The sequence below is a fragment of the Oncorhynchus keta genome, chromosome 35 (genome assembly GCF_023373465.1).
Source record: "Oncorhynchus keta strain PuntledgeMale-10-30-2019 chromosome 35, Oket_V2, whole genome shotgun sequence".
NCBI lineage: Eukaryota > Metazoa > Chordata > Actinopteri > Salmoniformes > Salmonidae > Oncorhynchus > Oncorhynchus keta.
In genome coordinates, this window is record NC_068455.1 from 60,470,017 (window position 1) to 60,483,298 (window position 13,282).

At 40.3% G+C, this 13,282-nt stretch overlaps 1 protein-coding gene across 2 annotated transcripts in view; it reads left to right on the forward strand.

Moving 5' to 3' along the window:
* Nucleotides 1-1,954: 1,954 nt before the first annotated feature.
* Nucleotides 1,955-13,282, forward strand: part of LOC118368769 (inactive ubiquitin carboxyl-terminal hydrolase 53-like) — a 57,377-nt gene continuing 46,049 nt past the window's right edge. For both annotated transcript variants that reach the window (XM_035753157.2, XM_035753156.2), the window contains exon 1: nt 1,955-2,542. The gene's annotated coding sequence lies outside the window, so the exon portion shown is untranslated. The remainder of the gene's footprint in view (nt 2,543-13,282) is intronic.

Here is a 13,282-nt window from a genome sequence, read left to right on the forward strand (position 1 = left end):
AGTCAATGTACTTGCTAGACTAAGTGAAAACTTTAGGTAATGGCTAATCATGATCCATCTCAATAGTTCCTAAAACATGTCAATGACCTGATGCATGGCCTCTACAGCAGTTCTTGGCCACCCTCTCAGTTATTAGTGACCTATTCTATTCCTATTCTAATATACGTTTGTAAAGGAAATATATATATATTTTTTTTTTGCCACCCTTCTGTCCTGATTCAACAGACACCTCCCCTGGTGGGTCATGTACATTTTCTCCCATTTCTCTCTTATTCATTCTCCCTGTCGCTCACTAAAACTCACACACACACGTGCACAGTTACAGAGAACAGAAAGAGATTTGACAATTACACCCCTTTCTAACAATGTTTCTTGCCGCAATGATATGAAAGACAACTTGTGAAAAACATAATATTTTATTGTATCTATATTTTCTCTTTAAACATAAAAATGATCATTATCCAACTAGGCTAATGTAACGGATGTGAAACGGCTAGCTTAGTTAGCGGTGTGCGCTAAATAGCGTTTCAATCGGTTACGTCACTTGCTCTGAGACCTTGAAGTACTAGTTCCCCTTGCTCTGCAAGGGCTGCGGCTTTTGTGGAGCGATGGGTAACGATGCTTCGAGGGTGACTGTTGTCGTTGTGCGCAGAAGGTCCCTGGTTCGCGCCCGGGTATGGGCGAGGGGACGGTTTAAAAAGTATACTGTTACACTAATTTTGATATCCTCTTTCTTGTTTCAGATTGATGATAAATTCATTAATGTCCCACTTCAATATAAAGAGGCACAGAGGACAAAACATGTCGTTGCTACCATTCCTCCATTCCATTGAAGTTGGTAAGTTAATGTGGGGTTGCGACCATTGACATGGACAGTGCAACATTTTTAGTAGAATCTGTTACAAATATTTGATTGTGCGTTACTGTTCTGTCATGTCCTGCATGCCCACATTATGCCAGTTGTTTATGTATTGCTTACTGTAAGTGTCATTGATTGGTTGATTTGTTGGTGGAGGAGAATACAAAGTATGTGTATGAGCAAGTTGCTCTTTTTTGAAGACATCTCTAAGCTATAACTGCCACAAACTTCTTTAACTAGTACCATGGAAATACTTTTAGTCAGCTAAGTCCAAAGTTTTGTCAGGAATGTCATTTTCTAGTTATTTTACAATCTCAAATTGATGAAGTTGTAATGCGCTGATTGGCTTCACTGCAGATCTGACCCATCACACCACTCTTCAAGAGGGCCATTATGCTCCAGATCGCCTTCTGTGCTCTGAGGTCCAGGATGAGGATCTACTCATTCTAATTAGTACAACAAAACAATTGGCTTAATATAGTCTCGTTATTGTTATTTTATTGTGATATTACTTGACTGTATTTAGTAAATATTTTCTTAAAACTGCATTGTTGGTTAAGGGCTTGTAAGTAAGTAAGCAGTTCACGGTAAGGTCTACACATGTTGTATTCAGCGCATGTGACAGATACATTTAGATTTTATTTGATGATATATATTCTGTCCCAGTCTCTCTATGCATGTAATGTCTTTGGGTGAACTGTGAAACAATTACTGTATGCAGAATGGGGATGTAGATTTGTTTTTGCCATTGCTTTATCTATATCTAAATGTAAGAATATGTTGTAGATTTAAACTTGAATTGATGCCTATGGTAACAAATAGAAGTGTAATTATCAATGTTTTCAATATCAAACTTTGTCCTCTGCAATACTTTTTACAGTACGTAATAAACTGTTACCAGGTCATGATGAGGTCTTAACTATGACCAGTGAATAATATAGCACATAATATAGTGGTAAAAATTATGACCAGCTGGTCATATGTTGGTCAGAAAAAAAGTCACATTACATTTTTTATTTATTTTCAACCAGTTTTCGACCAGAACAAGACCTATTAAAAACACGTTAAACTAACATATTCTGAACCAGTGTTGCCTACTGGGTATTACCTGCTTGATTGACGGTGAAAAGTACCGTGAAACTCCTCCCTTCACTCGCAGGCAGTTGGGATCGCTTCCTATGCAAACGTGTCTCAGTAGAGTACAGCACAGTACAGACGGTTGCAGTAAATACAGTGCTCCAGAGGCGGAGTTTGACCTCGCAGCTCTGAAAACATCACTAATCCAATATTTCAGGTGCGGAAGCCGACCATTGCTCAAACTGCAACAGAAACACACACGACTCTTAAAACCGGTATACTGCAAGTGAATGGGAGGGCTAGTGACAAAAACTGGAATTCTGATTGAAGAAAGAGTCCGTAACCGTAAAGACGATTACAGCTAAATTGTTACACGTGCTATTCTTAGTTATTTGGTTTAATTTATAACGCGACATCTAATCATTTTAACCACGCGCAACGACTGCTGGAATTGGGACACTAGGCTCCGTCAATTTCCACTCTGGTTTCACTGAAACTCCAGCCGTTCCCAGTTCAAGAACTAACACAAAATACATTCGGAAGATCCTGCCGATTTCCTACCTTGGATTTACCTACTGCTGGAGATATTGGTCATTCTTTAAAAAGGTGAGTGTTAGTGTTCTTTTGGTTTAGGTTGGGTTGTTCTTCAAACTTTTCCCTGGTCATTTTCCTGTATCAATTGTGTTTTCAAAACAACTGGGAACACGGAAAAAACGATGTAAAATCATGACGTCAATGGTCTTGAGATCGGATCTCCGAGTTCCTAGTTGTTTTGACTGTGGCACAACGCGCATGAGGCGGAAATGTACCTGAATTACAGGTAAACTCGTCTTAAATGTATGATATCGCCGATTAACTTCCGACGTTATTAAAAAAAAAACCCGTCAACAATATGGATTAGTGCGGTATCAGTAGTGCTTCTATAACTGCGTGAAATAAAAGCCTACATCTTATTTCTATAAGAACCTATCCTAAATATTGTGAAAGTACCCGGCTTGGCAACAATATTTCATTATTGCACTTGGGACATTGTAGCAACATAACATATGAAAAAAGACTAGTCTAGCATGTCCCTTACCGGTTTACACTGACAACAATTCCGCAAAGTTTACTTAGGTTATTGAAATTGAGCCTCAAACTTAAGTCCCTCAGGCTATGCGATATTCTGTGAGCCTAGTCAATCGTGTAAAGTTTTAAAATCCGCTACAAGTAGGCCAAAATACTGTTGTAATTGAAACCAATACATCTGACAGGTTATTAAAAATAATCATGCAGATCTACGCTCAAGCATTTCCATTAATTTGCACACGTTGCATCAGACTGTCAGTTCAAGTAGGCCCGCAGTGTTTCCCAACTCCAGTCCGAGTACCCACCAACAGGACACATGTTTTGTTGTAGCCTAGATAAACTCACCTGATTCAACTGAGGGCTTGATAATTAGTTGACAAGTTGAATCAGGTGTGTTGGTGATGGGTACTCGAGGACTGGATTTGGGTTAACACTGCAAGCCTACTTGAATTGACATAGCCTGATGCAGCCTGTGCAAATGAATGGAAATGCTTGAGCGTAGACCTGCATGATTATTTTAATGCAGGATCCAGCAACATTGACTAAGTAACCTGTCAAATCCAAGTTTCATTTTGTTTAAACTATTGCATTTGTTGGGGGCACTCAAGGACTGGATTTGCGAAACACTGTTAGGTATCAACCATTTAGTTATAGATTTGTGCCATTATCTGATAGAGAAATGTGCTTGTAATAATCCGGAATGAATTGGAGAATTTCCTACTTCCAAACTGATTTGACTACTAAATTAAAGTAACTGTCCAGTGAAAATCTCACTCTTTAAAGTTCATATTATGATAACTCATACCTAAAAATGTTGTTGACTCGTATGTGGCCAAAGCATAAATTGGAGACAATAACACTCATCTCAAACAGACTTTTAAAAATGGTTGCTATTTCCTCATAGAGTATGATGTCATACTCCCGAGAAGGATAAGCGGCCCAAGCAGCGGTCTACTTACATTCATATTTTTAATGACCGGTATACTCCCATACCATTCTGTAGTTGGGTAAACGCTCACACTATTCCAACCCAGAAACAACATAGGCCTTCTTAGTGACCATTTTTTTGGAAGGATAACTATTTCACTCATATAATTAATGAATTATAGGTCATGTAGAAATCATACCTTTTTATATTTGTCATGTGGACCAGCACTAGTTTCTCAACACTGCCAATAACAAAGTTGTTTTATCATGATTATAGCATGATTCACTTTTACAGAACATTCAGCAAACATCTGAGTGATAAAGCAGACAGTCAATTAGTCATTTTACCACATAGCGCTGTGCTTTTGAAATACTGTGTCTTTTGTATGACCAGTGAGTACAATTTGTACTCAACTCCCGAGTCCCCAGTGAGTTTCAGTGATATGCATTGTTCTACGACACCCTCTTTCCCCCAGAAGCCTTGCTAGCAAATTAACACCTCATCCTGTCATCAAACATCAGACACCTCAAGAATATTCCCTTGATTGTGTGATTTTGGCCATTATTAGATAGCTGTCTTTTTATATTCCTCACAGGCATTAAGCTCATTCAAACCTTGAGTTGTGTGTAAGGTATTACAAACCGAATGAAAATCATCTTATCAGAAACGAATGGTTTAGAATTGAGGATATTAAATTGTACTTAATATACATTGTGGGTTTGTCTGATTTTGAATTATTTAGATGTGAGAAAGGGTGGTGTTCACGTTAAGAATAAACTCAATTGGAAGGTGTTACGATTAGCCTACTTATCTATCGTGGGACAAAAATAAGCCTAGAGGGTGGCAGGGTTGGATCTTCACATTTTACGATGCTCCAATTTCAGTTTAATTGATAGAAAAGATACTTTGACTCAGGGCAAGGTAGCAAATGTCTTTCCATCAATGAATATATTGGAAAGAAGACTTAATTCAGAAATGATGATTACTCATTCTCTATTTTACATCACATATACACACACTCCTCAAGATAACACATCAACAGTTGTATTATCCTGCTGTGACATAATTACCTGTATTGTACACCGCTAGATAATGCTGTGCTGTTTTTAGCCCACAATGCATTTTCATCTTACCAAACTTTACTGTGGGATATTTTCATTGGAACCCGTAGATTAGAAGATAATGGCATGCTGAAAAAACAGCTAATGTTTGTAGCAGCATGGCCCATGTTAGATCATTCATTTCCCAGAGTTGTTTCAGAGGACTATGTCAGTTCACTGTTGTTTATGGAAGTTTGCTGGTGTGATATTTCTTTACGTACTATCACTGGGATAGTCAAATCGAGTACCAATCGGACGAGAGAAAGTGCTAACTCTCAATGGAGTGCAGTTCACGAGCGAGTTCCCATAGATAATCAGCGCTATTGGAGGTTTGATTGAAGGGTACCTGGCATGGATGATAACTTGTCCCATTTGTTGGCCTATGTCAGCAGCTGCATCATCCATTCATTAAAGCCTCACTCTGTAGGATGTAGGACCACCAACTAAACTGAAAATCCATTCACTTTTTCACTGTAGTGCTAAAAAATGCCATTCCATGAGAGCAACATTACTTTATAAAACATGTTTTGAAGCTATACATATTTAGCTTATAAATGACTGAAATCTTAGACTGTGGCATTAAACAAGGGCTGTGCCAGAGTGCACTTAAACCACCTGACCTCCGCATGCAGCATTTCATTTAGCTGCTGGAACAGAATAAACTCATTCATCTGTTTTAAAAAGGGAGAGAGTTTTTGGCCAGCGCTGTCGCGCTGACATTTATTGGCAAGTCATGGGAAGCAGTGAGACATTTAGGAAGTAGTCTGAACAGTCCAAGGGAGGATGTTATATTTCAATCAGAGCCTTAAAAAAAAGCAGGGTCCGGTTTTGGGAACATGTACTTTTGTTCTCTCCCTTTTCCATTGTCGCTGTGAGAGAAGGGGGTCGTTCATTGAGTGACTCAGCGAGGTGTGGGTGACCTGTTCAGTTTCACAGGGTTCAAAGTGGCGACCGTGTGCTGGAATGCAGCGAGCTTTTGGCAGGAAGGCCACTCGAGAAATGTCCGCTTGCATTGTTTCCCCAGTCTCCAGTCCCCAGGGAATTTACCAATGTTTTGTATCGTTCTGTTATTTCATGATTTTCAACAGAAAATGGTTTTATTTCCCCATAGCTGAGCAAGGTTTCCTAGTAGTCAGCTTTCATTATTACATGGTCTAAAATGTTTGAGGATTTTATTTGTTTCATCTGCAACATCTAGGGATTGTGATATACAAGCGTTTTCGACTGAAACCAATGGAAACCAACATTTGTGTATGAAGCAAAATGAGGCAGATGCTGACTGAGTGTGAGGGACAATGTCAATAAATGTCGGTTCTCTCTTCACTTTCTGACCTCGCTGCTTTTTAGCACCACAGTTACGCCTGGTGGCAGCTTTAAATGAATTATTTAGTCAAGTATTGATTGCATGTAGGAAATGGTCAGCACAGAGAAGGTCAGCTTGACTGACCGGTGTCAAGTTGCTGAGACAAGTCTCCTACTAAGTGCTTTCATGCTAAATGTAGACCTATGTCACTCCATTTGGGAATATCAATCCATTTTTCCATTGATGAAGACGACACAAACAAACCGTGATGACAATGTGCAACTGTCAGCCACACGTGGGAGAAATCTCTCCTGTAAACCTAAAAAAAAACTACGCTATTGTCTGTAGGCTTGGGTGGCTTACCGCATACTGGGGTATATGGAGAACACCATGCAAAGATTTATTTTTCAATACCATCGAAACTATTTTATTTGAAGATTTAAAAAATGTTTTTTGTATTTTACTCCCTTTTGCTCCCCAATTTCAATCTTGTCTCATTGTTTCAAGTCTCCAACGGGCTCAGGAGGCGACGGTTGAGTCGCGCGTCCTCCGAAACATGACCCTTCAAAACGCTCTTCTTTACACCTGTCTGCTTAATTTGGAAGCCAGCCACACCAATCAATCAAATGTATTTATAAAATTATTATTATTATTTTCAGCTGATGTCAAAGTGCTATACAGAAATCCAGCCTAAAACTCCAAACAGCAAGCAATGCAGGTGTAGAAGCGCGGTGGCTAAACTTGTTCAAGAGAGGCTTTATTACTGCCCATTTTGTGAGTTTCGTACACATCTGGTGGATGCGGAGCTGTTTATTATGTTCAATATAGGAGGGCCAAGCACAGGAAGCAGCTCTTTCAATAGTTTAGTTGGAATAGGGTCCCGTATGCAGCTTGAAGGTTTAGAGGCCATGACTATTTTCATTAATGTGTCTAGAGATATAGTATTCAAAAACTTGTCTCCCTTGATCCTAGGTTCTGGCAGTGTTGTGCAGACTCAGGATAACTGAGCTTTGGAGGAATACGCAGATTTAAAGAGGAGTCTGTAATTTGCTTTCTAATGATCATGATCTTTTCATCAAAGAAGTTCATGAATTTATCACTGCTGAAGTGAAAGCCATCCTCTCTTGGGGAATGCTGCTTTTTAGTTAGCTTTGCCACAGTATCAAAAATAAATTTAGGATTGTTCTTATTTTCCTCAAGTTGGAAAAGTAGGATGATCGAGCAGCAGTGTGGGCTCTTCGATATGGCACGATACTGTCCTTCCAAGCTAGTCGGAAGACTTCCAGGTTTGGTGTAGCGCCATTTCCGTTCCAATTTTCTGGAAGCTTGCTTCAGGGCTCAGGAACTTTCTGTGTACCAGGGAGCTAGTTTCTTATGGCAAATGTTTTTTGTTTTTAGGGGTGCAACTGCATCTAGGGTATTACGCAAGGTTAAATTGAGTTCCTCAGTTTGGTGGTTAACTGATTATTGTATTCTGACGTCGTTGGGTAGGTGGAGGGAGTCTGGAAGGGCATCTATGAATCATTGGGTTGTCTGAGAATTTATAGCTTGGTTGGGGTCTGAGCAGATTATTTGTTGTGTTTGCAAACATAATAAAATGGTGGTCCGATAGTCCAGGATTATGAGGAAAAACATTAAGATCCACAACATTTACTCCACCGGACAAAACTAGGTTCAGAGTATGACTGTGGCATTGAGTAGGTCCGGAGACATGTTGGACAAAACCCACTGAGTCGATGATGGCTCCGAAAGCCTTTTGGAGTGGGTCTGTGGACTTTTCCATGTGAATATTAAAGTCACAAAATTTGACTATTATCTGCCATGACTACAATATCCGATAGGAATTCAAGGAACTCAGTGAGGAACGCTGTATGTGGCCCAGGAGGCCTGTAAACAGTAGCTATAAAAAGTGGTTGAGTAGGCTGCATAGATTTCATGACTAGAAGCTCAAAAGATGTACATTTAAATTTGCTATCATAAATGTTAGCAACACCTCCGCATTTGGGGGATGCGTGGGAGATATGGTCTCTAGTGTAACCAGGTGAGGCCTCATTTAACACAGTAAATTCATCAGGCTTAAGCTATGTTTCAGTCAGGTCAATCATATCAATATTGTGATTAGTTAATTGACTAAACTGCCTTGGAAGTGAGGGATCTAACATTAAGTAGCCCTATTTTGAGATGGGAGATATCACAATCTCTTTCAATAATGACAGGAATGGAGATTGCAATGGCGAACACCACCATGTTTAGTTTTGCCCAACCTAGATCGATGCACATACTGTAAATGCAACATGTAAAGTGTTGGTCCTAGAGGTCACCCGATTATGATTTTAACGGCGATACCGATTAATCAGACAATTACATTTTTTAAATGTTTTATTCATGTATTTGTAATAATGACAATTACAACAATACTGAATGAACACTTATTTTAACTTAATATAATACATCAATAAAAATCCATTTAGCCTCAAATAAATAATAAATAAATAATGAAACATGTTCAATTTGTTTTAAATAATGCAGAAACAAAGTGTTGGAGAAGTAAAAGTGCAAAAAAAAAAAGTGTAATATAGTATTTATGACTATTTCTCTCTATACCATTTGTATTTCATATACCTTTGACTATTGGATGTTCTTATAGGCACTATAGTATTGCCAGTGTAACAATATAGCTCCCGTCCCTCTCTTCACCCTTACCTGGGCTCGAACCAGGAACACATCGACAACAGCCACCCTCGAAGCAGCGTTACCCATCGCTCCACAAACGCCGCGGCCCTTGCAGAGCAAGGGGAATAACTACTCCAAGTCTCAGAGCGAGTGATGTTTGAAACGCTATTAGCGTGCACCCCACTAACTAGCTAGCCATTTCACATCGGTTACACCAGCCATTAGGCTGATAGGCTTGAAGTCATAAACAGCGCTGTGCTTGCGAAGAGCTGCTTGCAAAACGCACAAAAAGTGCAGTTTGAATGAAAGCTTAGGAGCCTGCTGCTGCCTACCACAGCTCAGTCAGACTGCTCTATCAAATCAAAATCGTAGACTTAATTATAACATAACACACAGAAATACGAGCCTTTGGTCATTAATATGGTAGAATCCGGAAACTATCATTTAGGAAACAAAACGTTTATTTCAGTGAAATACGGAACTGTTCAGTATTTTATTTAACGGGTGGCATCCCTAAGTCTAAATGTTCTTGTTACATTGCACAACCTTCAATGTTATGTCATAATTACGTAAAATTCTGGCAAATTAGTTTGCAGTAAGCCAGGCGGCCCAAACGGTTGCATATATCCTGACTTGCCGTGCAATGAACGCAAGAGAAGTGGCACAATTTCACCTGGTTAACATTGCCTGCTAAACCTGGTTTTCTTGTAGCTAAATATGCAGGATTAAAAATATGTACTTCTGTGTATTGATTTTAAGAAGGGCATTGGTGTTTATGGTACAGTCGTCCAACGATTGTGCTTTTTTTGCAAATGCGCTTTTGTTAAATCATCCCCCAGCGTTGCATCGATTATATGCAACGCAGGACACGCTAGATAAACTAGTAATATCATCAACCATGTGTAGTTATAACTAGTGATTATGATTGATTGTTTTTTATAAGATACGTTTAATGCTAGCTAGCAACTTACCTTGGCATATTATGAAGCTGATTAAACAGCATGATCATTACACAGGTGCACCTTGTTCTGGGAAAAAAATAAAAGGCCACTCTAAAATGTGCAGTTTTGTCACAACACAATGCCACAGATGTTTCATGTTTTTAGGGAGCATTGCAATTGGCATGCTGACTGCAGGAATGTCCACCAGAGCTGTTGCCAGATAATTGAATGTCAATTTCTCTAACAAAAGCCACCTTCAACATTTTTTAAAAGAAGTTGGCAGTACGACCAACCGGTCTCACAACCACAGACCACGTGTAACCACGCCAGCCCAGGACCTCCACATCTAGCTTCTTCACCTGCGGGATCATATGAGACCGGACAGCTGATGAAACTGAGGGTTTGCACAACCAAATATTTTCTGCACAAACTGTCAGAAACCATCTCCGAACCTGACTGCAGTTCAGCGTCGTAACCGACTTCAGTGGCCAATTGCTCATCTTCGATGGCCACTGGCACGCTGGCGAAGTGCTGGCACGCTGGAGAAGTATGCTTTTCAAGGATGAAATGTGGTTTCAACCATACCGGGCGAGAGCAGTTTGCTGATGTCAACATTGTGCCCCATGGTGGGATTATGGTATGGGCAGGCATAAGCTAAGGACAACCAATAAAATCACAGTATCGAATCGCAAGATCTATCGTGTCGACACCAAGGTCCCTGGCAATGCCCAGCCTTATTCCACACTGAATGTTGTCTCTTTTTGGGAAAGTCATCCATCAAGGTTGAGTCAGTCGGCGGGGTGCGGGGAGGGACATACTTCAGCCGTCACACAGGTGTGTAATGCGGCAGCTAGATGGGATGATGTATGGATCTGCATTGAGCAAAGGCACACTGCACCACTGTCCAACATCAAGCGTTCAGTAGAGAAAGTAGGCCAACCAAGGTTTTCAAGTTTTGCCTTTGCGTGTCTGTAAAATTGGGTAAATGACAACACATTTTCTTCCAGCGGCCGCTTCTTTAACAGCAGTGTTTTGTTGTGATCATTCGCCTGACACATGTTAAATGACGACAGATCAAGCAGTTCCTGTCGGGTACACATCATGGACAAACGGAATTGGTCCACCCACACGCCTGCGCACGGCTTACCTCAGGAGGCTGAAGAAATTCGGCTTGTCACCAAAAGCATTCACAAACTTCTACAGATGCTCTCCAGCATCCTGTGGGGCTGCAGTGAGGTCAGTAAGGCTCTCCAGAGGGTAGTGAGGTCTACACAAGGCATCACCGGGGGCAAACTACCTGCCCTCCAGGACACCTACACCACCCGGTGTCACAGGAAGGCCATAAAGACCATCAAGGACAACAACCACCCGAGCCACCGCCTGTTCACCCCGCTATCATCCAGAAGGCGAGGTCAGTACAGGTGCATCAAAGCAGGGACCGAGAGACTGAAAAACAGCTTCTGTCTCAAGGCCATCAGACTGTTAAACAGCCACCACTAACATTGAGTGGCTGCTGCCAAATACTGACTAAACTCCAACTCACTTTAATAATGGAAATTGATGTAAAAAATATATCACTAGCCACTTTAAACAATGCCACTTAATATAATGTTTACAGACCCTACATTACTCAGAGTACAATATATACATATACAATATCAGCTACTGCATCCTGCCATCTTTATGTAATACATGTATCACTATCCACTTTAAACTATGCCACGTTTATGTTTACATACCTTACATTACTCATCTCATATGTATATACTGTACTCCATATACCATCTACTGCATCTTGCCTATGCCGTTCTGTACCATCACTCATTCATATCTTTATGTACATATTCTTTATCCCTTTACACTTGTGTGTGTACAAGGTAGTAGTTGTGGAATTGTTAGGTTAGATTACTCGTTTGGTTATTACTGCATTGTCAGAACTAGAAGCACAAGCATTTCGCTACACTCGCATTAACAACTGCTAACCATATGTATGTGTGAAATAAAATTTGATTTAATTTATTTGAAGGTTCTTGCCATTACCATATAAAAGTTAAACTCCTCTTAATGAGGCCATCCATTACTTCTATCCCACACTGTATCCCACGTCACGTTTAGCTGTGTTCAAGTCTAACGGACAGCCTTGTCCTGTCAAAGATGCTGATTTACAACAGACACTCTAGCTGATTACTCAAAGGTGCTAGCCTTAGCATTTCGACTATGTCAAGAAAACATGAGTTTGTGCTTGAAATTTGCAAGACACCATCTAAGCAAGCCTCTCTCTTTACAAAGAGAGTCCCATAACTCCTTCCTGTGCTTTGGTCTATTCTCAAAATCCAGACCAGTGAAATGCCTTTGCTTGGCTACTCCTCAAAAGTGTAGTTTATCCTTACCAGATTTACAAACACACCTGGAAAGGGTGGCTTGTCATTTTTGTTTTGTTTTGTTTTTCTCATTAATAATTCCATACGGTAATAAGTGTTGAGGGCATGGCCACATTTTCAGAAAGGCCTATTTTTGTTGAGTGTCTGGGATACAAATGACTGAGATGTTGTTGAACAAAGATATGGAAAAGGAACTCAATAAATAGACATGGAAAGTGATTCATAGGCCCCTTGAAAGGCCTGCCCACTCAGGTGAATGTGCTTTTGAACTGAGATCAGGTGATGCCTATGTTTGTGATAAGTTGGTGGATTTCACTTCTGTATATTGATATACTTTCTGTTAGACACAAGGACATGGGCTTCACAAACAATCATTAACACCATCATTAACACTTGACCATAACGAGTCTCTTTTAAATTAGCTAATTTCTGTTCGTCTGTGCAAGCCTGTGACTTTGCGACATGGAATTCCATCCTCTAGTCTAAACCGATCAAATTTCATAATAAACACTGCTTGAGGAAATGTCACCCATGCTTCAGAACTCTAAAGGAAGGGTGTGTCTCGGGTTACGCAAGGACCCATGCCATGACATCACTCGGCTCGGTTGCAGAAGAGTGGCAAATTGGAGAGCAGGCTTTCTCCAGACAGGACTGAAAGCAGGAAGCTGAGATATTTCAACACAACTGCACTCTACTCACACTCAAATCACAGGGTATTTAAAGCACCAACATCCATTTGTCTGATTAATATAATATTTGACCTTAAAAGCACAGTGGCTATTGACATGTTCTGCGGTTTTACCTTCGCTACCTGTAACCCTGACCCTGCACAGTCACTCTTGCATCTCTGTCCCAGTTCTCACCTAGCAGGTTAGGTTTGGAATGAAAGACCATGCCTGTCTCCCTGGTGTGATAGTATTCAGCCAATCCAGGTCACAACAATGTCTGTCAC